Genomic DNA, 27,222 nt, shown 5'->3' with positions numbered 1-27,222 from the left:
TGATCTTGTGTAAACCAATCTGTGCGATGAGTTTAGTACGGTGTGCTTCCATCCATACAGGGAAGTTCAAAGCAATTTTTGTGCCTGGAGGACACTGTTTCTAACAACAAGGTGCCATTTTGTAACCGGGAACAAGACATTACAGGACCTGCAATTGCATCCACACCTTTCTGAATAACGAATGAGTTTACTGTCGAGAAGTCTTTACCTTCATCAGACCGAGAAACAACTAGGAACCTTGGCACTGGTTGAAGAATTTTCTGTGGCTGAGACTCATCTAGCTTTCTCTTGCGGGCAGAAGTTGTAGACATAGAGAAAACCATTGCGAAAGTATTCCCCACGATTACCGGCGTCTCCGATGGCGCGCTCCTTGCTAGTGGGGGTCCTCTCTGAGGGCATTCCCGCTTTAGGTGATTGTCCACACCTCAGGTCACACCTCCCGAGAAACGGACAGAGCAACCAATCAGAATGTTTGGAAGGTACCAGCTCAGGTAATCACCCCTCCCTGGGCCTGGCCTTTACCAGGAGGTACATACATCTCCTACTTGTCTACCCAGGATAGGGAATTACGTGTTACCCCATCACCAGCTATGTGTGGGAACACGTGGGTCGGCCTTCAGACATGCACAGGGAGGAAAGAAAGAAAGGAACAAAGAAAAGGAAACAAGAGAAGAACTCTCAAACGGCACAGCGGAGATGAAGGTAAAGAGAAGACACAAGGAAAGAGAAGGACAACGTAAGGATACTTTACATTGTATAGATAAACCACTTCATTCGTTCACAAGCGTCCGTCTCTGGACGTAGGCGCAAAACATACTCCCAAAGAGGGGGAGAAGGGGAAGGGAAGTGGCAGGGAGGGGGAGGGGGGGGATGTGGAAAGGGAATGTATGCAGGCCAGAAAGGAAAGAGCTGCACTAGTTTGGGGTCCCGTGCTTGTCATGCATGTATCCACAAAAAGAGTTGTGGACCCCCCTGGTTTTTTTTTTTTTTTTTTTTTTTTGGGCGCAAAACTGCTACGGTCATTAACGCCCATTCTGTGGCTTAGGGAAGAGTAAAAAAAAACCAAATGGGAAATCAGCAGCAATCGGAGCTAAACTCAAAAAGAGGGAAAACAAAAAAAACAAAAGGAAAACCACTGTAGAAGGGGATTGTTTTCCCCAAAAAGAGCTTCAAATGACCATCGTCATCTCACTGACACTGAAACTCGACGACACGATCGGCTGAGCACATATCATCTGCTATAATGGAAGATATATATCGGGCGACAGCTGTAAATGGGCCCGTAGCAGAGTAAAATAGGGGCACTGAAGTAAAAGGTGTCTCACCGTCCACAGCTGAGAGCAGTGGGGACAAAGCGTGGGAGGATCGCCACTTAAAAGATGACAATGGCTAAAAAGACAGTGCCCTATCTGGAGTCTAGTTAAAATTACCTCCTCGCGATGACGAGTTCGGGAGGAAGAGGTCCAAGCACAGGGAAGAGGTTTCACATCCCACAATTTATTATCGGGAAGTGTAGACCAATGATACCCTACATCCAAGGTGGTATCGAAAAAAAGGTCATGGGAAAGATGAGCAGTCATGGAAGACAGATGGCTAGCGTAACGACTCAGAAGGACAGCTCACTGATTGGACAGCGGAGGTTCAGCAGTCTCAGCATAAAGGCTTTCCACGGGGCTGGTGTAAAAAGCTCCCGACACTAAACGCAATCCACGGTGGAGGACACAGTCAAGACGCCGAAGAATAGACGGCTGAGCAGAGGAGTAAACTATGCTCCCATAGTCCAATTTCGAGCGCACTAAGGTGCGATATAGGCGGATTAGGACCACTCGGTCCGCTCCCCAGTAGGTACCATTCAGAACACAGAGGGTGTTGATGGATCACAGACAGCGAGCCGAAAGATGGGAAACGCGGGAGGACCAGCACAGTTTTCTGTCACACATATATCCCAAGAATTTAGCAACGTCCATGAACGGAAGGTCAACAGGGCCTAAATGAAGGGAAGGTGGAAGAAACTCCGTACGATGTCAAAAATTTACACAGACGGTCTTACTGGGAGAAAAGCGAAAGTTGGTTTTGATACTCCAAGAGTGGAGTTGATCGAGACATCCTTGAAGACATCATTCAAGAAGGCTGGTCCGTTTAGAGCTGTAGTAGATCGCAAAATCATGGACAAAGAGGGAGCCCGAGACATCAGGATGGAGACAATCCATTATTGGATTTATTGCGAAAGCAAACAGTACAACACTTAGCACGGAGCCTGGGGCACTCCGTTTTCTTGGGAGAAAGTACGGGAGAGAGCAGTGCCCTCTGTTATAAATTCACAAATAAAAAGGGGTAGCCGATCTCGAAAGCTCCAAGAGAACAGTGTGCGGAGGATGCCTCTCCTCCAACAGGTATTGTTTGCTCACTCCAGATCTAAAAATATTGCCACCATTTGGCATTTCCTGCGAAAATTGTTCATGATGTAAGTGGAGAGAGTAACAAAATGGTCAACTGCAAAACGATGCTTTCGGAAACCGCATTGGGCAGGTGTTAAAAGTCCTCGGGACTCCAGCCACCAGGCTAAATGGCAAGTCACCATACGCTTCAAAACCTTGCATACACTACTCGTGAGAGATATGGGGCGATAGCTAGAGGGTAGATGTTTGTCCTTTCCAGTTTTCAGAAGATGAACAACGATAGCTTCCCGCCATCTTCTGGGAAAGGTACTGTCGGCCCAAATTCGATTATAAAGGCGAAGGAGGTAACGCAGACTATGGTATGATTGCTCCCTCCTACGTATATCTCGCGAAGAGACCATGAGGATAAAATCAGACAGATTAGAGCCCACACGGACGCATACCGACAATCCTTATTTCCACGAACGATACGACACACACCGTCAGGTGGCTTGCGGGGTATGGATGTAGATATACACTCCTGGAAATTGAAATAAGAACACCGTGAATTCATTGTCCCAGGAAGGGGAAACTTTATTGACACATTCCTGGGGTCAGATACATCACATGATCACACTGACAGAACCACAGGCACATAGACACAGGCAACAGAGCATGCACAATGTCGCCACTAGTACAGTGTATATCCACCTTTCGCAGCAATGCAGGCTGCTATTCTCCCATGGAGACGATCGTAGAGATGCTGGATGTAGTCCTGTGGAACGGCTTGCCATGCCATTTCCACCTGGCGCCTCAGTTTGACCAGCATTCGTGCTGGACGTGCAGACCGCGTGAGACGACGCTTCATCCAGTCCCAAACATGCTCAATGGGGGACAGATCCGGAGATCTTGCTGGCCAGGGTAGTTGACTTACACCTTCTAGAGCACGTTGGGTGGCACGGGATACATGCGGACGTGCATTGTCCTGTTGGAACAGTAAGTTCCCTTGCCGGTCTAGGAATGGTAGAACGATGGGTTCGATGATGGTTTGGATGTACCGTGCACTATTCAGTGTCCCCTCGACGATCACCAGTGGTGTACGGCCAGTGTAGGAGATCGCTCCCCACACCATGATGCCGGGTGTTGGCCCTGTGTGCCTCGGTCGTATGCAGTCCTGATTGTGGTGCTCACCTGCACGGCGCCAAACACGCATACGACCATCATTGGCACCAAGGCAGAAGCGACTCTCATCGCTGAAGACGACACGTCTCCATTCGTCCCTCCATTCATGCCTGTCGCGACACCACTGGAGGCGGGCTGCACGATGTTGGGCCGTGAGCGGAAGACGGCCTAACGGTGTGCGGGACCGTAGCCCAGCTTCATGGAGACGGTTGCGAATGGTCCTCGCCGATACCCCAGGAGCAACAGTGTCCCTAATTTGCTGGGAAGTGGCGGTGCGGTCCCCTACGGCACTGCGTAGGATCCTACGGTCTTGGCGTGCATCCGTGTGTCACTGCGGTCCGGTCCCAGGTCGACGGGCACGTGCACCTTCCGCTGACCACTGGCGACAACATCGATGTACTGTGAGACCTCACGCCCCACGTGTTGAGCAATTCGGCGGTACGTCCACCCGGCCTCCCGCATGCCCACTATACGCCCTCGCTCAAAGTCCGTCAACTGCACATACGGTTCACGTCCACGCTGTCGCGGCATGCTACCAGTGTTAAAGACTGCGATGGAGCTCCGTATGCCACGGCAAACTGGCTGACACTGACGGCGGCGGTGCACAAATGCTGCGCAGCTAGCGCCATTCGACGGCCAACACCGCGGCTCCTGGTGTGTCCGCTGTGCCGTGCGTGTGATCATTGCTTGTACAGCCCTCTCGCAGTGTCCGGAGCAAGTATGGTGGGTCTGACACACCGGTGTCAATGTGTTCTTTTTTCCATTTCCAGGAGTGTAGATGATAAATGCAGCAACATTTGGACGTGGACACCATCCAGTCCTGGGGCAGAAGAGCGAGAAGAAGAGAGTGCGTGTTGGAGTTCCCGCATGGAGAAAACAGTATTATAGCTTTCGCTATTCTGAGAGGAGAAAACAAGAGGTCGCACTTCCGCTGCATGTTTCTTCGGGACAAAAGCTGGTGGGTAATTTGAACAGCTCGAAATCTCTGCAAAGTGTTGACCCAATGAGTTAGAAATTAAGACTGGGTCCACTAAGGTATCATGCGTGACAGTGAGCCCAGAGATCGGGGAGAAATTAGACGCAGGATATAACCATCGAATTCGACTCCAAGCTACTGAAGAGGTAGTGAAGGTGTTAAAGGAGCTAGTAAAGCAGTCCCAGCTTGCCTTCTTGCTATCGCGGATGATGCGACGGCATTATGCACATAACTGCTTATAGCGGATACAGTTGGCCAAAGTAGGATGGTGGCGGAAAATGTGAAGAGCACATCTCCGCTCGTGTATTGCATCACAGCACACCTTGATCCACCAAGGAACTGGGGGGTGCCGGAGCAAATCGGAGGTGCGAGATACTAAACGTTCCACGGCTGTAAGAATAACTTCTGCAACATGAGTGACCTGATTGTCGACACTAGGGAAGTGACAGTCATCAAACGTCGCTAGAGAGGATAAAAGTATCCAATCGGCTTGGGCAAACTTCCAGCGTCTCGGGCGCATAGATGGCAGTTGTGGCTGCAATCGAAGGACACATGGAAAATGGTCACTCGAGTGTGTATCAGCAAGAGCACACCATTCTAAGCACCCAGCTAGCTGAACAGTACCGACGGAAAGGTCCAAATGAGAGAAATTTGTCGTGGAGGCAGACAAAAATGTAGGTTCCCAATGTTGAGGCAAACAAGATCTGCTTCATGAAAGAGGTCAATCAATAGAGAGCCTTGAGGACAAAGACTTGGAGATCCCCAAAGTGGGTGGTAGGCACTGAAGTCCCCAACCAGCAAATGGGGGGGAGGGGAGGGGGGGCGGGGGGGGGGGGAGAGCTGACCAAGGAGATGAAGAAGATCAGCTCTTAACCATCGGTGTAGACAATGGAATGTATAGGTACAAAGAGAGAAGGTGTATCCAGAAATGGAAAGACGGACAGCGACAGTTTGGAAGGAACTGTTTAAGGGGATTGGGTGATAATGGACAATATCATGGAGAAGAATCGTAAGTCCCCCGTGTGCCAGAGTGCCATCAACAGCGGGGAGATCAAACCGGACTGACTGGAAATGAAGGAAAACAAAGCGATCGTGGGGATGCAGCTTTGTTTCCTGATGACAGAAGATGACATGGGAGTAGGATCATAAGAGGATCAACAATTCATCCCGATTGGCTCAAATACCGCAAATATTCCAATGGATAATTGACATAGGGAGGGCACAAAAGGGAAGAATCTTACCACAGTTGCTGTCAACTCAATGACAGCTGAGAGCCGGCGGCCAACAGCATAGAATGGCATTCAGCCAAAGGCAGAAGATCGTGATCTATAGGTTGTTCGGGGGCAGCTCCTGCCACCAGCGATTGGCCGGTTGATCGGCCACCAGCAGTGAACCTTGGCAACACAGAAGACGGCTAAGGGTGGTTACCGCTGGGTGGCGCTGTAGATGAGACACGCTGTGGCGGAGAAGGAGAGGAACTTTGTTTCTTATGAGCCTTCTTGGAAACAGGATGTAAGGATGAGGGAGGAATCGATGGTCGTGAAGTCGGGGTACGTAAAAAATCTTCATGAGCAGGCTCTTTTTTGGAAGTCCGGGTATCTGATTTTGGGGCTCGTGATGTAGCAGGAGCAGATGAAGGGTGAACTGTAGAGTGAGCAGGTGATATTGGGGATGTTGAAAGGGCGATCTTCGCGCTGGGCGATCTGATGACCGTGGCACTAAAGGTGAGATCGCAAGACTGCGTGGCTGCCCCCTTAGTAGGGCGAGTAGATGCAAGGATACTGCTATATTTACCTGTTGTGGGCACAGTGGGGTTTCGACTGGCAAATAACTTACGAGCAGCAAATGTAGGCACCTTATCCTTCACTTGGATTTCCTGAATAAGTCATTCATCTTTGAAAACGGGGCAATCTCTAGAGGAAGCAGCGTGGTCGCCCACACAGTTGATGCAACGAGGCGATGGAGGTGGACAAGCACCCTCATGAGCATCCTTGCCACATGTAACGCATTTGGCCGGATTGGAACACGACTGGCTGGCACGATTAAACCACTGACACCGATAGCAACGCGTAGGGTTGGGGATGTAAGGGTGAACTGAAATTATCTCATAGCTCACTTTAATGTTCGATGGAAGATGAACTCTGTCAAATGTCAAGAAGAGAGTACAAGTTGGGACCAAGTTCTTGTCAACCCTTTTCGTGACTATGTACAGCCGTTACGCCCTTGTCAGCCAGGTAGTTTTGAATTTCCTCATTGGACAATCCGTCAAGTGAGTGTGTACAAACCAACCCGTGTGATGAGTTTAAAGTGCAGTGTGATTCCATCCGGACAGGGAAGGTGTGTAGCAGTGGAGTTCGCAGCAATTTTTGTGCCTGGAGGGCACTGTGTTTCTAACAACAAGGTGCTATTTCGTGATCGGGAACAGGACTTTACAGGATCTGCAATTGTGTCGACACCTTTCTGAATAACGAAAGGGTTCACTGTGGAGAAGTCTTGATCTCCGTCCGACCAAGAAACAACAAGGAACTGTGGCACTGATGGAAGAATTGCCCATGGTTGAGACTCATCTAACTTTCACTTGTGAGCAGAAATTTTAGACGTAGAGGATAATACCATTGCTAAAGTATCCCCCACGATTACCGGCGTCTCCGATGGCACGCTCTTTCCTCGTAGGGGCCCTCTCTGAGGACACTCCCGCCTTAGGTGATTGTTCACATCTCAGGCCACACCTCCCGAGAAACAGACGGAGGGACCAATTGGCATGTTCGGAAGGTACCAGCTCTGGTTATCACCCCTCCCTGGGCCTGGCCATTACCAGGGGGTACGTACGTGTCCTACCTGTCTACCCTGGCCGGGGAATTGTGTGTTATCCCGTCACCGACTACGTGTGGGAGCACATGGATGGGCCTTCAGACATGCACAGGGAGGAAAGAAAGAGAAAGGGAGGAACAAAGAAAAGGAAAGAAGAGAGGTCTCAAACACTGCAGCGGAGAAGAGGGTAAAAGAGAAGAGGAAAGGAAAAGAGAAGGATGAAGAGAGGACAGAGACTTTCCAGCATAGAGAGCAAAGAAGAGAGACTATGTCTTACAGTTACAAGCATCTGCCTCCGGACGTAGACACGAAACATACTCCCAAAGAGGGAGAAGGGGAAGGGAAGAGGTGGGGGGAGGGGGGCAGGGGAGGGGGGCGGGGGATGGGGAAGGATGTGGAAAAGAAAGGTATGCAGCTTGGAAAGGAAAGAGAGATGCACTAGCTCGGGGTCCTGTGCTAGCCACGCACGTCTGCATCTACATCTACATATCTACATGATTACTCCGCAATTCACATTTAAGTGCTTGGCAGAGGGTTCATCGAACCACAATCATACTAACTCTCTACCATTCCACTCCCGAACAGCGCGCGGGAAAAACGAACACCTAAACATTTCTGTTCGAGCTCTGATTTCTTTTGATCATTCCTACCTATGTAGGTTGGGCTCAACAAAATATTTTTGCATTCGGAAGAGAAAGTTGGTGACTGAAATTTCGTAAATAGATCTGGCCACAATGAAAAACGTCTTTGCTTTAATGACTTCCATCCCAACTCACAAAAGAGTTGTGGACCCCCTGGGGGAGGGGGGGGGGATGTTGACAGATGCTGTCTTTATGGGACAATGTTATCCAACTGTAACAAGTCCAATACAATTTCTTGAACTCTGTATTCAAAGAAACATCTTGACAGGAAAGGCCATAATGATGAAACTGCCATAGAATGGTCTCCAATTGCTGTATCTAGCCTGCTTTAGATGAAGAAACACTATTGTGAGGCTTTACCTGAATAGTACAGCATGGTGTATGCCTATTAAAGCAATGTGTGATTGTGGCAGATTGCTATATCTTGAACCAGCATTGGATATGATTAAGGAGCTGCCTGGATTTGAGAACTGAGACAAGCCTGCAGTTTAGCACAGTGTCTTTCCTGTGCTGCTGATGAGGGTAGCACCCCAGTAACTACTCACATAAGTATTGCTCTTCCTTGATTTCAGGATGGGAATTAGGACAGTATCCTTCAAGGGGCCAAGGAGTCATTTCTCATGTACAATTGAACACAGTGAGGACGACTCTTGCATTCTCAGTGAGGTGCTGAAACATACAGCAGTGAACTTTACTGTGACCAGGTACAATTCACAAGTCATTAACAAACCTCAACCCAATTCCCATACACTGAAGACACAGTTGTAAACTTCCATTTTGTTGGAACATTCTCTCTTTTTTTTATCCTTTCATAACTCAGATATTTTCCAGTCATTATCTGATAGGGTGTGATGTTTTCTGCGGTCTGTTGGTGCTTAAACCAGTGCAGAGCAGCATACCTGCCCATTACTGCAAAGTAGCACTCCTCAGGCTACCAGGGGACACATTACCATAACGACTGTTACGAAAACTATACAATTGATGCCTCAGTGGAACACAATCATAATGGCAGCCATCCATTTCTGGACATTATCACAATGTTCAAATACAGCTGGCTGACTGTGCAGTGTCCAGTTGCCCTTGCTCACTATTTATTTCAGTAGCTTCCTATTGGGCACTGTTCAGTCTGCATTGTGTATCTATACTGGGAATTGCATGCTGGGAGTGCAAATTGTCAACCATCTCCCACAGAGCAGGTGGAAAAGGTTTGAGAATGTGCTGAAGAATTAGTGAACAACCCTGTAGCAGTTCTGAAATTCATGCTATACTACATGTTCACAAAAGAGGTTTTCTTTTTTGTGCGGTGCTCTCAACAGCTCAACCCCATTGACACGTAGCTGACAGACCAACAGCACATTGTCTGCACTGAAGTCTCCTCTCCAAGGAGGAAATGTTGGGTGAGCTGTGGTAAGAGACTGCTGCGAGCCATGATGTTTAATTCAATAGTCGGTACACACAAAGAACATTTGGTCACTTAGTATGGCATGGATACTAATACAGTAACTGCTTGAAACCTGGCATATACAGGGAGGTGAAGAGCGATGAATATTAGACATACAACTTTCAGCCCTCTTCCCACTGAAATAGTCCTTTCCGTAGGCGTCTCTCAAGCGCACAGATTTCACTCTTTCAAATGTGTTTCCTGCACACAAGCACAGAGAGACCCTCAGTGACAAGTCTGAGTTCATATGTAGTGAGTACTATATCCATTTATGTGTCACTGTAGAATGAAAACCATTTCACCGGTCTTCTTCTTCTTCTTTTTACTTTTCCTTGGCAATTGTAATGTTCTAAGCAGACATACAGTGCCTTCTTAGTTCACTCAGTCAAATTTCATCACTACAGTAGGTGGCACATAATTATACAATTCTGATAAAATGAGCATCAGATGGTCTGACAGATTTTTACATATCTTTCTTGAATCAGAATTTCATGTCTTCATTTATCACTTTATGGAGATGGTGGTAAATGCGATGTGTACTATTGTTGGCAATCTTTGATAACTTCTGACACTAGATGTTACTGTTTACTATACCTTCCCTATTTTCTTTACAGTTTATTTTTTAATAAGGTTTCACAGATGTCCTTGCAGAAAGTCTTTGCAGACATCTTTTGTCACTGCCTCTAAAATGGGGTCAACTTCTCAAACATCCTTTCCTCCAACACTGTTACTAAAAATACATATGCTCCAAAAGTGAACTGTTGTTATTTAGGCATTTCAGTCGATTTTTACCATGCTCAGGTGGGCTACCAGCTGAGCTTACTCTGTTGGGTATGTGTGCTCACCAGGGGTCTACCTAATCTACTTAAGAGTGCTGTTTATAGAATTAGTGTACACCTCCCATCTTCCACAAGGAGATACGGTAGAAAGAGTCCACACAAATAGAGCCCCACTTGCCAGTGTAAGTCTTACACCATTTAAGTGTGGCCATTGGCCAAGAGATTTTCCACTACTGACTACTCCTCCTGCTCAACAGTCACCCCACCACCAACAGTACGTAACACACTTCCAGGTTAAGGGATGCATATACGATCATACTGTCATCCTAATCCTGGCGGTCAAGATGAGATACACACACCCTATGACAAATGTTCCACTGTCACACCACATGGTGGCTGTTTAAACACATACCAAGTTTGCAGTTAGAATCAGTGGTGCTCACCGAAAGTCTCACGTTTGCCAGGCACATGCCTGTCTTAGTTCCTATTTGAAAAACAGGATGCAAAAATTTACATTAGCCTTCACACTAATTCAGACATGAATATGTCCAAGGGAAAAATAATTGGTGTTCCACAACATTTGACCATGTGTTTACTATTTTTCTACTTATTTATTCACATCAGTTGGAAGAATTGATCCCATTTGCATAAAGTAAACATTACTGGAAGGTAAAGTAAAGCACGGATAAAGGAAATAATGTTATCACTAAAAGTTATTATAAACTGGATTTGCACAAATAATCTAGCTTTAAAATTTAAAAAATCATATTATTCAGTTTCTTTACTGCAAAAGTACCCCATACCCAATCTACAGTAGCAACAACAAATAACAATGCAAAATGCTCTCAGTTCTCGGGTGTATGAAAACAGATCAAAAACAAAAGGTGCAGACTGGAAGGAGGAATGACTGGAACAGAATCTGTATTTACGTAACATAAGAATTGGAGATGAAATGACAGAAGGAAACAGCATTATAAGAGACATTAAGTTGTTTCTTATCCCCTTTTTTGTTCAACTTATACCTGAAAGGACTATTGGAAAAGGGTTAGAGACAAAAAGTGGAGTAGGCTGTGGTTTTGGTAGGAAGAGAGTAGAATGTATAAGATTTGCTGATGACATGTTATTAGAGGCAGGAAGTGAAAAAACTATAAATAAAATGCTAGAAGATATGAATGACACTTTTGTGGAGCATGGGATGAGAAGCAATACAGTAAAAACAACGAATATGGTGATTGGCACCAGGAAGGTGACTGGATGATATAAAGATAGGAAAAGTTATTACTAAGCAAGTAAGAGCATTTAAATATCTTGGGAAGTACAATAACTGAAGACTTTAGAGGTCATCAAGAAGTTAAAATTCGCACAGCTATAGTGAAGAAGGCATTCAACAGAAAATTATGTGGCAAACTTACATGAAGGCCTCAGAAAAAGTCAGGACAGGGTTTCTGTCTGTAGTGAGGCATTTTATGGGGTGCAAAACAACAGGATGAAAAAAGGCCACACACATTTGAGACGTGGAAGTGAAGGAGAATAGAAAGGGCAAGCTGGATGGAAAGAGTGAGTATAACAGAAAAGTGTTGGAGAGAATTAGTATGAGGAGAGAAGGGTACTGCAGTCTGTAAGCAAACAGAAGAACTGGATGGTAAGTTCACTGAGATGGAAGTGCTTCCTGAATGACAATTTTCAAGGAATACTTTGTGGGAGGAGACAGAGAAAGGAGATACAGTATGATAGATGACATAAAGCTAAGCAACAATTAAGCAGATGTGGAAAGGATGGTAGAAGAAATAGTGTGAAAACTTCCACACATGAAAATCTGTCTTTGGGCAGAACACTAATGATGATTAAATACATTCACAAATTTGATTAGAAGTTTTCAGCCAGGTGATACTTTAAAAGTGTAGTGTTTCATTATTCCATGTTTTCCACAAGATGACGGACAACAGGTGTGTGTTAGGTTAGACCAGGCTTCTATCTGGGAACAAAGCCATGTAATAAATTTCCCAAGGCAATGAAAAAGATTAAATCTGTTCAAAAAGGCAGTGAAAACCTTCATAACTAATGAATACTACACAGAGTTAGAGGACTCTGAACAAGGGTGGATAATGAAAAGGGATAAGCACCATGTCACAAGTCACTACATGATCACCATTTACCGATTTCACAAGAAAATCATATGCCAAGACGTAAAGTGTAATATCATGTCATTCTCCCAAGCCCAACATCTCATTCATTATGGGGGGATGCTTGTTCAGTTTTCCAAGCAGACTGAAGGGGGAGGCATGTACACATGCATGACACAGTGTAGCACATTATGTTCCTGGAATAAGTTTTCCTTGTGGACTGAAGGGAGCACAAGAGGCATAGCAGCATACTGATGGCAATGGTCTCAACAAAGAATGTCCGTATCATGTGCAGTGACAGTGCAGAGAGATGCCAAGAAACAATGTAATTTCCCTGAATCACTCCAGCCAAGTGCCAGAATGGTTCTTTCATCTAGGCCACAGCCGACCACCTGTCCTATCATCATAAAACATACTTTTGCATTCTGTGTGTGTGTTCTGAGCTACTGATTTTCAATGCAGCTAAGCTATCTGTGGACGAGAAAGATGATATGCAAACAACAGCATGAGCATGGACATGAATAAGTGCTCATAGACACGATGCAGCTAAACCTATGAATATCTGCTCTTGACCAGCTGTTCATATACAGACTGTATCCGAACTAAATTTTGTTACAAGTCTCAGATTTCTAACACGTGCATTCCATCAGTTATCAGTAGACATGTGTAACTAATGCTACTTCGCACAACAGTTTGAAAAATGAAGGTCACAGTCAACGGTGGGCACGGGATAAATTATTAAAGCCCTACTCAATAATGAACGGGTAGCGAAGGCAGCATTTACAGTCAAGAATAATGAATTACTCTCCTGGAGTAAAGTATTGCGGTAAGTACAACTGAGGTACCGATTTTGGCTAGATAAATTCCATAATACTGTCTTAATCATATTTTCGTAACATTACAGGAAATTTAAGTCTTAGATTCGATTTTTTTTATTTACGTGACATAGATAAATATTCTAAAGCTGATTCAACGCATTCCTTATAACGTTAATGCGACTTCCCAGCTGATTAAAATTAATCTCAACGTAATACTTACAGTATTTCACCTACTTCTTCAACATGCTCAAACCTCGCTTGCACAACGCAACCCACGTTGCTTAACCACAACAGTACCAAACCGCGTGCCAATTTCGTCTGCGATGTAAACCAAAGATGATCAAAGGGAGCTTTTTTTAATTTTTTATTGGCTTCCAGCATACAAACTTTTTAGCCATCACAAATAAATGTACTGACACACATAACAAGGTAACTTTTTTTTTCTTTCGTCATACATACTGTTTAGGGCATACATTCATATGTTTTCAGATCAAAATTATTGTAATCAGATTACAAAACACAGTTGACTGCTAAAAATTTATTTGTTAATTAAGTTCTTTAGTTAAGTTTAATTCATTTTAGATTTTTATCTCTTCTTTGGCTAGAAACCGGGATATGGCATCATATGTACTCCTGGTTGTGTCTCCGAGAATTGGGATCGCACAAAGCGGCTGGCAGTGACCAAGCCTTAAGAGCTCCTTTAAAAAGTCGACTTTGCCTTTCTTATAGCATCTACACTGAAATAAGATGTGATTTACGTCACCAATTGTTTCCTCTTCGCATTGACAGTGAGGTGTCTCCGATACGCCGATTCTATGTAAGGGCAGGGAAAGATCCATGATTGAGACGCATTCTCACAATGGACGTTATAATTTTCCTTGAATGTTTGAAGTTCGCAAACCATGGCTGTCTTGGTATGAATGTCTGTATGTGTCCATAGCTTTTACCTCTTGTTTGTTGTCTTTTATTCCATTCTTCTTGCCATGAGAGAATCGCTTGTTGTTTTACTTTTATGAGGTATTCTGTGCATGGGAGTTTACTGTTCATAGGTCTTCCACTCTTAATCGCACCTTTCGCTAATCGATCTGCTTTGTCATTTTATAGAATGCCGGAATGTGATTTGACCCATACAAATTCTATAATTTGGCCAGTCTTCGTAGCTTTGTGGTATTGATCCAGTATGTCGAGGGTGTATTTACTAGTTCTTTTGTCCCAACTCCTGTAACTAATGGATTTCAGAACGCTTTGAGAGTCATTGATTATTACTGCCTTGGGGATTTTGAGAGATTTTGCACATTTGATTGCCTCTATAATAGTGAAAGTTTCAGCAAGAAATATGGAAGCATCACCTGGTAGTTGAAACTTCTTTTCTTCTGCAGATTCTGGACACAAGAAAGCACATCCGGTATGATTTTCCGTCCCCATTTTTGAGCCATCTGTGTATAGCTTAAGATATCCTGCCCACTTTTCTGCCTGGTGCAATGTAGGTGAAAACTGCCCATGTCCTTTTCCTTTACAGGAATAGTCGAAGTATGTTACAGGAATGTCGTGATAAGAGTTGTGATAGTCATATAGGACCATTGGAAGAACCTCACTTCGATGTACTTTCTTTTGGAGATATTTCCACTCTTCGTACTGCTTGTAGATATAAAACTACTGTTTTATGACATTTCTGTTATTCCCGATTTGAGAGAGCGTTTCGCACTTTATCAGTGGATGTTTAGTATCTGCCATCCGCTGTAAGATATAATGATCACACATCATTGTTCTGCGAATGTGCATTTCTGATGCTTCCAGGAGAAGGGCGTTAGTGGGAGAAGAATGCATAGCTCCGAGGCAGATGCGTAAGCTTCTGTACAGACCGTGCATCCATAGTCTACACGGGAACGTATCAACGTGCGGTAGAGAGTGAGTAGAGTGTTGGGGTGAGCCCCCCACCATACCCTTGTCGCAGATCTGATAAGGTACAATGCTTTTTCACATGTACTGACGATGGTCTGAATATGCGGTATCCAACTCATTCTGGAATCGAAGAGAACACCAAGAAACCTCGCCTGGGATTTTAGTTGCATTTTATGACCAGAAAGACTTACACTATTCAAGCACCCTGGCATAGTTTGGTTCGTGAAAGGAACGAGTACTGATTTTTCTGCCGAAATCTGTAACCCACAGCTACATAATGTTTGATCCTGTGTGCCCATCGCCAACTGAAAAAGCGATAATCCTCTCCAGCTCGTTAGTATATAGCACAAAGAGTAGATTGCTGAGGACAGCTCCTTGTGGAAGACCTGTTGTAAAAAGATGTGATCCATTTAATTTATTTTGAAACCGAACCCATATGTGTCTTTCAGTGAGGAAAGTGCTGATTCCATAAATCAGTTGTGGCGGGATTCCAATGGTTTCCAACTTCTGTAGCAACATAGGTATAAGAACATTATCATATGCTCCAGCTATATCCAGGAATATAGCTGTTACATTCTCTTTTCTTGTTGTTGCATCATAAATCTCTGAGGTTAAGATATTTGTATTATCTATTGTTCCCTTGCCTTTTCTAAACCCATACTGACTCGATGACAGAGTCTGATTTGATTCCAACCACACTTCCAAGTGCTTTTTTACCAGGCGTTCTAAAGTTTTACCGATACAGGAGGAAAGAGAAATACGTCTGTATGATTTTTTTCTGTTCTTCATCCTTATGTGGTTTCAGTATGGGTACAACTACTTGAGTTGTCTAATCTTCTATTAGCGTGTCATTCATTGGTTAAACATCTGTAACAGTTTTCTGAGTGCTAGGTCTGGGAGATTTTCTATCATCTGATAGTGTATATCGTCCTTACTGGGTGTGGAAGTTACGCTCTTTTTAATACCATTCATCAGTTCTTCATACGAAAACGGTACCACGAGCGGATGATTGTAATCCCGTTGCTCCAGGGGGGCAATATGGCTGCTCGGCTGCGGATGCTGGTGAGATTAAATTCACAAAGTCTTCAAGCCATGCGTCACTTAGTGGCTGACGAATAGTGGAGTTTTTGTTTTTGAAAAATCTCAATTTCTTCTAAACATCAGCGATACTAACATTGTTATTTAACGATTCACAGAAATTTTGCCAGCTATTCTTTTTACAGTCTTTTAACCGCCTTCGAACTTTCGCTGCTATTTTCCGATATGCAATGAAGTTTTCTACATTTTGTTGTTTACAGGAGTTACTGTACGCAACTTTGCGCTGTGCTATGGCTCTAGAGCACTCTGGTGTCCACCATACTGGAGGCCGTTGTTTCAAAACGATGGATTCCTTTTTTCTTGGAATGGAAATTGTTGCAGCGTCTTCAATAATTGAAATTAGCTGTTGGTAGGCCTCTTTTGGAGCTAACAAATTGTTAAAAGATTGAAACTTCACCTGGACCGTTGCAGTATACTTTGGTCAGTCAGCATCCTTTACTTTCCACCTGCTGATTGGGTAGATAGTTTCTACTGTATTTACAAGGAAGTTTATTTTGATTTCCAGAGGGAATTAATCTGACAAGGGAATGGTCAGACTTGTCATGCCGAAACATGTATTGCTTTTTTTAGCACTGTTATTTAACTGTGCAAAAGGTCCGTGTGCAAAATTGTAGCTGCTGACATGAACTGGAAGTCACCTAAAAAATAATCACGAACATGGCTGTGTTTTCTGCTTGGCGCTTGCAGTGACGGCTGGCCACCCCTGGAAATGGCGAGTCGGGAGCGTTGTGCGCATGGTCGGGAAGTGCGGCCGTCTTATCGCGGCGTTCACCAAAGAGGAATATCGCTGCACGGTTTTGGTGGAAAGGGGAAACAAATATTCGTTTCTGTGGCATGCACGTCCTTTTAATTTCTGGTACATATTTCGAAACATACCGTCCGGAAACTGGTTAGAGATGTGAAAGATGTTCTGTACATGTTCATCTATACTCCGCAAGCCACCTTACGGTGAACATTCAATCTCCCCTCACAGGTGATGGCGAACCCTGTAAATGTTTTATTGCTTGCCATGGAGGTATACCACAGACGCCAAATGAAGCAATCAACAGAAAACACGCGGAAGACTATGTGTTGTGCGACATGGTTGTTAAACTTCTAGACGAGCATGTAAATGGCGCAGACATGTGGCTAGAAACAACTGAAACACTCGATATTGCAGACTGTGAATCTACAGAAGGCAAAGACACCGACGAAAGTTGCACTCATGAAGACTCTTCGAGTGATAGTGCCACGTACCATCATCAATTATCTCCGAAAGTAACACCAGCAACTACAATTGCCTTATCAGACAAAGAAAAAGCGGTGACGTATTGGTTGAACAAAAGTGGTAAGAAACGCCTACGTGTAAGTACTGTTCAAAATAAGTATCGCTTTGTCCGTTCTGAACGTGAATTGTATAGATGGAAAAAGGAAGTCGCTGGACGACGTAAGAGTCGACTGGAAATTGCTACGGAGATAAATGCGCGACTTTTTGAGCTATTTACCGATGCCAGACAACAGTCATTTAGTGTCAGCGATACAACTTTGCGTAATTGGGCGTTAGAGATTGCCAACGCGATAGGCGCTAAAGAATTTACAGCTTCTCAAAGTTGGATTAGTCGCTTCAAAAGATCACATAAAATTGTGGCAAGAAAAATAACAAAATTTGTATCGAGAAACAGGTCGGAAAATGAAGTGACACAAATCGAAATGATAGAAGCTTTTCATACGAATGCAAAAAATAAGATCGCTAGTTTTAGTGAATCGTACGTGTACAATGCAGATCAGTCAGGTTTTCAAAAAGAAACGCGTGCGAAAAGAACACTGTCATTCAAAGGGGAAAAACATATTGAGGCGATTGCGCAGTCCACGACTGCACTCACCCATTCATACACTATAATGCCCATAATTAGTCTGGATGGTTCATTGCTGCCTAAACTATATATGTGTCTTCAAGAACCAATTGGACGTTTTGGACCACGTGTCAAAAGAACAATGTTCTACGCAAACAATCTTGTGGTAGACGCATCGAAGTCTTGAAAAATGGGAAATTAAAACGCTACATTTCTCATGCGTCATGCTTTTCTTCCGTTCTGCGGGAACAAATCTCTTCTCCTTCTAGATTCGTGGTCAGGTCGTAAAAGGTCTGAATCATTAAAAGCTGTATTTCGAGCCCACCCTGACAAAGAAGTAGAGATATTTCAGATTCCACCCGGCACGACGAACGTAATTCAACCTTTAGACAGAGAATTTTTCCGTCAGTGGAAGGCCTTTTACAGAAAACTAACAGAGAAAATTATTGTGTGCAGATCACTGTAATTTCCTGTCTATCACCGTGACAATATTCTCAAGCTGCAATCAGTAGTACATTATCAATTTTCCTCCCCACGGTTTCAGAATTTGATTAAATATGCGTGGCACTCCTCGAAATATACTGATACTAGGCCTGATTCATTCCTAACACGAGCCCAGTTTTGTCTACGGACATCTAACAACGTCTGTGATTCGCAGGGCTGCCATATGTCGTCTTTGCTTGTATGTTCTTGGTGCACAAAAAACCTATGTTTTGAACATTGTATCCATATTTCGCATTTTTGCGGTGATTACCAGAAAATTTGGACGTGTTCTAAACCGCATATTTATTTGTGTCTATTTCATAGCTATTTGGAAAGAATGTTGTAGATAACATATCAGCCATATTTGTCAACGAATGTTTAATTATCATACGATCACTTTCACTGGGGGAATCAGCTCTCTCACTGCTGTGGCAAGAGAGCGGCGCGTAGCTAACGCCACCTTGCCCCTAGATGGCGTTGGTATAACGTAGCGAGAGAGGTCCGGGTTGTATAAGAGGCAGTTATAAGCGCGGAAACCATGCGACAATAATGTCTTAACTAACTCCGTCTACAGGCCGCAAGCGACCCATCGGGACCATCCGACCGCCGTATCATCCTCAGGTGAGGATGCGGATAGGAGGGGCATGGGGTCAGCACACCGCTCTCCCGGTCGTTATGACGGTTTTCTTTGACCGGAGCCGCAACTATTCGGTCGAGTAGCTCCTCAATTGGCATCACGAGGCTGAGTGCACCCCGAAAAATGGCAACAGCACGTGGCGGCGGGATGGTGACCCATCCAAGCGCCGGCCACGCCCGACAGCGCTTAACTTCGGTGATCTCACGGGAACCGGTGTATCCACTGTGGCAAGGCCGTTGCCGACAATAATGTCTTACTTCATAAAATTGTTTACAGACTTCCAGGTCATGTCAGCAGCTAAAATTCTGCATACAGACTTCTTGCAATGTTAACTCACAGTGGTAAAAAAAGCAACACAGGTTTCGACATGACAAGTCTGACCATTCCCCTGTGAGCCAAGAGAGTCTCGTTTGGCCGTCCACTCTCTTACACGGTTGAAGTCAACAGACCACAATGTCAAATCGACGGCCGACGGTCGTCTGTTTGGGTTATGTATCATAGTAGGAGAACCATCATTTAGAAGAATCAAATTGAACTTTTCAAAAAGTGTAACTAACTCTCTGCCATCCGCGTCATCTATTACGCAACCCCACAGTGAGTGGTGTACGTTGAAGTCTGCACAGAGGAAAATGGCGTTTGAAGCTGGGCCACAATCTGATCCAGTGAAAGATCTTGTATTTTACGCTTAGGTGGTTTGTAAATGGTGACGATGGTGAATGCGCCGTTAGGAGTGTAAATTACAGCAGCAACTACCTGTCATTCTGTTGTCCTAGTAGTGATGTCCAATTTTTTAAACTTAATCGTCTCTCTAATCAACATGGCTACTCCTCCTCCCTTTCCATCGTCTCTGTCGTTTCTGAGAACAGCATATCCTTTGAATTGTATTCGTTAGGTTGGCTGAAACCAAGTTTCGCAAATACAAGCTACCGGTATGTGGTTGCTCCTAAGCTATCGATAAATACTTTCTCTGTTCGAGATTGCTGACCTTGCATTCCACTGGAGTATTTTAAAAGCCATTGACAGATTTGCTGAAGTCTTCAACAGCATTACGTATAACAGCTTGTGTCTTTACCATGTGTGTTTCATTTTTAAGAGAAAGAAAGATCTGCATTATTAAAGCACAAAGGCTGTCAATAGAAGTTTCTCGACCAGTGTAAGATGTTGCCAGAGGAGTGGGAGGGTATGGATTATTTCATATCGAGTTCTGTGGACCCCGAAATTCGTATAACATATCAGAATAACCCTGCTTATATGGACTGCGAGTAAATGGTTTATCTTTGTAAGACCTGGGAGCTGGAACCGACATAACTGCGTGCATAGGTCCCTGTTGTAACCTTTTGTCCGTCATATTCAAACCTTTTCGTTTCTCGCATATTTTAGGCCAGGCACTAGGAGAGAGCTCTCGTGCTGTAGAAACACCAGCAGTAGTCTGCGCAAATGATGGTCGCGGTGACGAGACGGCAGTTGCGCAAGAAGCGCCATAGGCTTCGCTGCGCTTCGCTTCCATGTCCTGCTCATAAACTGGGCAACAGCGATCGGTAGCGAGGTGGTTTCCGTTGCAATGCAAACACCTGGGCTCTCCGACATGTGAGCACTGTGAGGTCTCGTGGGCTCCCATGCATTTGGCACAGCGGGCACTACTACGACATTGCAAACTTAAATGGAAATATCTAAGGCAATTATGACATTGCAAAACTGAATGGACGTACGGTGCAACAAGGCATCTCATACCTCTCATACCTCACAAATATACATACTGGGGAAGTTGTTGAGATTTAAATGTTACAACACATTTCGGTGTGGGAATAACTTTCAACTTTCAATTTTCTATCACTTTCTTTGTGAACCTTCGGATATTACTAAAAATTCCGACTTTAATTCTGAAAGAATGTGTTGGTGGGATAATGCAATATCAACATCACGGATAGCTCCATTTCTCTTCGTTAGGAAATTTGGAATATAAAACTCCATATTCTTCAGCCGAAAAACATCAAGCAACCGCAACCTGTTTGCAGACTGCCCTGTTTTGGTTTCAATTTTAAACCTGTTTCTACCAATAGCTGCGATATTAACTATTTCATGTCTTAAGTTATTTCTTTCTGTAAACAACATTTTTCCAAGAGCCATTGGATGTAACTTTCCTACATTACTATGTTCTCCCTCTACAAAGACGATGTAGGGACTCATGTCTGTTGATTGACATGTATTATCTTTACTAGCATATTTGTTGTTACTAGAAACGAGTTATTTCCTGTAGGAGGTACCGTTGTGGTCACTGAACTGTCCAAGTTTTTACGACTAACAAGCTTTTCGGAAGCAGGCTCCTCATTGCAATTCCTGTCTCCTATATTTACACTCAAGTTACTGTCTACTCCTAGAACTTCCACAGTGTGCGCAACATTATCAGTATCTACCATATCTAAGTCCCCTTCAACATTACTACTGTGCTTTTCATTTGCCTTTGCCTTCTTCGGAACATTTGCATCTGGAGCTGCTGCCTGTTGGGGTAGCTGAACTTGATGAATGCTGATCCATCTCCATCTGATCATTCTGAGGACAGTGATCTTGAGAGCACATTTCGATGGTACCCAATTGATGCTTATTTGTAATTAACACTGTAGAAGGAGGGTGCATCATGACAGTCTCGTTGTTGTGATTCGTATGCAAAGCGATAGCCGACCTTTGGCCGGTATCGACTGGGATTTCGTCATTATTTTCCATTTTAAAAATAGCCGCTGAGAGAAATCTCCCAGCGACGATACAGTGACACTTGTCACTAAAAACTTGTAATTAAAATATACAGTAGATTACACTAAAAAACTTGATAACAGTTCCACAAAACACCTGATGAAATCGGTGCCGGCCGCCGCACGAAGCACAAACGACTGCTCAACGAGGCTGCCGCAACTGCAAGCAACAATTTGTCGTTACCCGCTCGTCGATAGGTTTTTCGCTGCAGACAACACAGCTTAGAGTCGAACTGTTAATGATTAATCACCCTTTCTCAATATTCTTGAGAGCTATCGGAAGAACAGCGTTGTTTATTTCGTTGGTAACCAAAAGATATACCTCAAAGGGAGCTGCAACCACAGTGTTAGACTGGCTGCAACAAAGACGGAAAATGCAATACCAATTCTGCTTTTTCCGTATTACACCTTAGTAGTAGTTGTAGCAGTAGTAGCAGCAGCAGCTTTATTCAACTGTAGATCTCTTTTTACAAGGACATAGGACATGTCAAAGTATTTAAAAGTTTAGACCAATTTAAAATAAGCTAATTCGTATACACATACATTTTCAGACTTCTAGTTACGAACAATCATTAGATTTATTCCTGGTATACAATACCTTTTTTATAAATAACTTATTAAATAACGTAGTGCTAGGCTTAGCTGGTACCTGGAATTCTGGCGTCAATCGGTGTACCTTGCAGAAATTAACTTTATTCTTATCACTTATTGCCAAGTCTTAACTCACGTTTCCTTACGCAGCGAAATGTCGTACTTGCATACCACCACCATCGCGCTTGCTGGGCAATAAGTGTTTCTACCAGCAGTATTTCATTTTCTACTGACACTGCATTGAAGACTGCGTCATCTCAAATAAATGGTGCGGTAGTAAATATAATTGCAAAATCTTTAGCTCAGGAGCTTACAGAAACGTTAAAGAATAGAAAACGATATCATAAATGTTGGGTACGAAAATATATTTCTCGAAGGAGTCGTTTGGGGGTCGTCGAACACGGTAATAAAGAAGTTATTTACTGGAAGCGAATGGACGTTTGAAAATTCTTTGGAATAAGCAACAGTAACTTTAAATTCCTTTTTCATTTCGAGCTTTTTTCATTCTGTGTGGTCGCTAAACTGCCAACCAGCATGGATTTCTAAAACTTCTATCATGTGAAACCCAACTCGCACTTTTCTCACATTACGTACTGAAAGCTTTGGATCAAAGTAGTCAGGTAGATGCAGTATTTCTTGATTTCCGATAAGCATTTGACTTAGTATTACACCTACGCTTATTGTCAAAAGTACGATCATATGTGGTATCAAATGAAATTTGTAACTGGATTCAGGATTTTTCATAGGGAGGACGCAGCATGCTATCTTCGTAAGACAGTCGTCGTCAGATGTAGAAGTAACTTAACGTGTGCCTCAGGGAAATGTGTTGGGACCCTTGCTGTTCATGTTGTATATTAATGACCTTGCAGGCAATATTACTAGCAGCCTAAGACTCTTTGCATATGACGCAGTTATCTACACTGGAGAGCCAAAGAAAATTGTACACCTGCCTAATACCAAGTACAGCCCCAGCGAGCACGCAGAAATGCCACAACACGATGTGGCATGGCCTCAGCTAATGTCTGAAGTAGGGCTGAAGGGAACTGGCACCATGAATCCGGCAGGGCTGTCCATAAATCACTAACAGTACGAGGAGGTGGAGGTCTCTTCTGAACAGCACGCTGCAAGCCATCCTAGATATGCTCAATAATGTTCATGTCTGGAGTGTTTGGTGCCCAGCGGAAGTGTTTAAACTCAGAAGAGTGTTCCTGGAGCCACTCTGTAGCAATTCTGAAAATGTGGAGTGTTGCAGTGTCCTGCTGAACTGAATGACGATGTACTATGCATACAGGAACTTTATGCAAGACAAGGAAAAGTTCCTAACCTCCCTCCGTACGCGGTAACGGTTGTTGGTCAGGCGGACTGTGAGGCATCCGTCATAAGCCTCAACCAAGAAATACACCCCGCCAAGGTAACCAAACTTCGCATAGAGCACTTAGCCATGGTGGAAGTTTCGCACAAGGGTGACACATGGATCATCGCATCAATGTATGCACAATACAGCCACTGCATTGTGCCATATTCCAATCACATCAGAGAACTTTCACACTATGCAGGAGGCAAAAATTAATGATCTGCGCTGACATCAACGTGAGATCCACCTTGTGGCACTATAATAGAACAGATGACAGAGGCCGGGTAGTCAACGACATCATACAAGAAATTGGACTCCACGTGATAAATAAAGGAGGGTACAACCACGCATTCATCAGACATGATGACTCTACATCTAAAATAGACATCACTCTTGCGAACAATCAGCAATCACACTCATACGCAACTGGACAGTGCACGACCACATTACCATGAGTAACCATAACGTCATAATACTCACCCTCCATAATATACCCCACGTCAACACAGAAATACAATCAAAACGACTGCTATATAGTAAGACAGACTGGGACAAGGTTAGACAGACAATAAAAGAACACACATTACATGATACTGATGGAAGTATCGACTACAGAACACACATGCTTACAGACATCATCGCACACACACAGAACACCTGCATACCAACATCAAGAAACACGAAACACCACACTATTCTCTGGACTAAAAATCTGTCACAACTCAAACAAGACACCAGGCGTCAACGCAAACTTTATCAAAGTGCGATCTCAGAAAGATAAAGACAGATACGACTAAATGCATACTGGCTTGCTAAAGACAGATACAAACTACAACTACAAAAGACAAGGAAGGACCACTGGAACAGACACGTTGCAGCACAAGCCCAATTAAAAATGGCTCTGAGCACTATGGGACTTAACTGCTAAGGTCATCAGTCCCCTAGAACTTAGAACTACTTAAACCTAACTAACCTAAGGACATCACACACATTCATGCCCGAGGCAGAATTCGAACCTGCGACCGTAGCGGTCGCGCGGTTCCAGACTGTAGCGCCTAGAACCACTCGGCCAGCCAGGCCGGCGCGCAATTAAACATATGGGGGAACCATATAGAGCGTTGTTGTTGTGGTCTTCAGTCCTGCGACTGGTTGGATGCAGTATCCATGCCACTCTACCCTGTGCAAGCTGCTTCATCTCCCAGTACGTACTGCAGCCTACATCCTTCTGAATCTGCTTAGTGTATTCATCTCTTGGTCTCCCTCTAAGATTTTTACCCTCCACGCTGCCCTCCAATACTAAATTAGTGATCCCTTGATGCCTCAGAATACGTCCTACCAACCGATCCCTTCTTCTAGTCACGTTGTGCCACAAACTCCTCTTCTCCGCAATTCTATTCAATACCTCCTCATTAGTTATGTGATCTAACCATCTAATCTTCTGCATTCTTCTGTAGCACCACCTTTCGAAAGCTTCTATTCTCTTCTCGTGCAAACTATTTATCGTGCATGTTTCACTTCCATAAATGGCTACACTTCATACAAATACTTTCAGAAACGATTTCCTGACATTTATATCTGTACTCGATGTTAACAAATTTCTCTTCTTCAGAAACGCTTTCCTTGCCGATGCCAGTCTACATTTTATATCCTCTCTACTTCGACCATCATCAGTTATTTTGCTCCCCAAATAGCAAGACTCCTTTACTACTTTAAGTGTCTCATTTCCTAATCTAATTCCCTGAGCATCACTCGTGTTAACTCGACTACATTCCATTATCCTCGTTTTGCTTTTGTTGATGTTCATCTTATATCCTCCTTTTAGGACACTGTCCATTCCGTTCAACTGCTCTTCCAAGTCCTTTGCTGTCTCTGACAGAATTACAATGTCATCGGCAAACCTTAACGTTTTTATTTCTGCTCCATGGATTTTAATGCCTACTCCGAAATTTTCTTTTGTTTCCTTTATTGCTTGCTCAATATACAGATTGAATAACATTGGGGAGAGGCTACAACCCTGTCTCACTCCCTTCCCAACCACTGCTTCCCTTTCATGTCCTTCGACTCTTATAACTGCCATCTAGTTTCTGTACAAATTTTAAATAGCCTTTCGCTCCCAGTATCTTACCCCTGCCACCCTCAGAATTTGAAAGAGAGTATTCCAGTCAACATTGTCAAAAGCTTTCTCTAAGTCTACAAATGCTAGAAACGTAGGTTTGCCTTTTCTTAATCTTTCTTCTAAGATAAGCCGTAGGGTCAGTATTGCCTCACGTGTTCCAACATTTCTACGGAATCCAAACTGATCTTCCCCGAGGTCGGTTTCTACCAGTTTTTCCATTCGTCTGTAAAGAATTTGCGTTAGTGTTTTGCAGCCGTGACTTATTAAACTGATAGTTCGGTAATTTTCACACCTGTCAACACCTGCTTTGTTTGGGATTGGAATTATTATATTCTTCTTGAAGTCTGAGGGTATTTCGCCTGTCTCATACATTTTGCTCACCAGATGGTAGAGGTTTGTCACGACTGGCTCTCCCAAGGCTGTCAGTAGTTCTAATGCAATGCTGTCTACTCCCGGGGCTTTGTTTCGACTTAGGTCTTTCAGTGCTCTGTCAAAATCTTCACGCAGTATCATATCTCCCATTTCATCTTCATCTACATCCTCTTCCATTTCCATAATATTGCCTCAAGTACATCACCCTTGTATAGATCCTCTATATACTCCTGCCACCTTTCTGCTTTCCCTTCTTTGCTTAGAACTGGGTTTCCATCTGAGCTCTTGATATTCATACAAGTGGTTCTCTTTTTTCCAAAGGTCTCTTTAATTTTCCTGTAGGCAGTATCTATCTTACCCCTAGTGATATACGCCTCTACATCCTTACATTTGTCCTCTAGCCATCCCTGCTTAGCCAATTTGCACTTCCTCTCGATCTCATTTTTGCGACGGTTGTAGTCCATTTTGCCTGCTTCATTTACTGCATTTTTATATTTTCTCCTCTCATCAATTAAATTCAATATTTCTTCTGTTACCCAAGGATTTCTACCAGCCCTCGTCTTTGTACCTACTTGATCCTCTGCTACCTTCACTACTTTATCCGTCAAAGCTACCAATTCTTCTACTGTATTTCTTTCCCCCATTCCTGTCAATTGTTCCCTTAGGCTCTCCCTGAAACTCTGTACAACCTCTGGTTTAATCAGTTTGTCCAGATCCCATCTCCTTAAATTCCCACCTTTTTGCAGTTTCTTCAGTTTTAATCTACAGTTCATAACCAATAGATTGTGGTCAGAGTCCACATCTGCCCCTGGAAATGTCTTACAATTTAAAACCTGGTTCCTAAATCTCTGTCTTACCATTATATAATCTATCTGAAACCTGTCAGTATCTCCAGGCTTCTTCCATGTATACAGCCTTCTTTTATGATTCTTGAACCAAGT

At 43.8% G+C, this 27,222-nt stretch overlaps 1 protein-coding gene across 7 annotated transcripts in view; it reads right to left on the bottom strand.

The window, feature by feature from the left end:
• LOC126248548 (dnaJ homolog subfamily C member 21) overlaps positions 1–27,222 on the bottom strand; it is a 250,530-nt gene that overhangs the window by 14,973 nt on the left and 208,335 nt on the right. For 2 of the 7 annotated variants that reach the window (XM_049949619.1, XM_049949617.1), the window contains exon 1: positions 13,370–13,485. The exons of 3 other annotated variants lie outside the window; for them this stretch is intronic. The gene's annotated coding sequence lies outside the window, so the exon portion shown is untranslated. Of the gene's footprint in view, positions 1–13,369; positions 13,486–27,222 lie in introns of those variants that run through there. 2 more of the 7 variants (XM_049949618.1, XM_049949616.1) reach the window with 1 other exon arrangement.

Source organism: Schistocerca nitens, chromosome 3, assembly GCF_023898315.1.
Source record: "Schistocerca nitens isolate TAMUIC-IGC-003100 chromosome 3, iqSchNite1.1, whole genome shotgun sequence".
Lineage (NCBI taxonomy): Eukaryota > Metazoa > Arthropoda > Insecta > Orthoptera > Acrididae > Schistocerca > Schistocerca nitens.
Note: the sequence above shows the minus strand (reverse complement) of the source record. Positions and strands in the feature narration are given on the sequence as shown.